This window comes from Penaeus monodon, chromosome 32 (assembly GCF_015228065.2).
Source record: "Penaeus monodon isolate SGIC_2016 chromosome 32, NSTDA_Pmon_1, whole genome shotgun sequence".
NCBI classification, from domain to species: Eukaryota; Metazoa; Arthropoda; class Malacostraca; order Decapoda; family Penaeidae; genus Penaeus; species Penaeus monodon.
In genome coordinates, this window is record NC_051417.1 from 28,009,662 (window position 1) to 28,009,894 (window position 233).

A 233-nucleotide genomic window follows, 5' to 3' on the forward strand; every position below is an offset into this window, starting at 1 on the left:
TACTTCTTTTCTTTTCCTTTTCTCTCTTTTTTCCTCGGCTTCTGCTACTGCAGTTATTACTAATTCTATTTCCATTTCCTCTTTGTCTTCTTCCGCTTCTGATTCTTCTCTACTTCTACTTCTTCCTTTTATTCTACTTCTACGTCCTCTTCTACTACTACTTCCTCCTCTTCTGGTTTTAGTTATTTTGCCTTTTCTTTTTATCTCTTTTTTCTCTTTTTTCTACTTTTTCT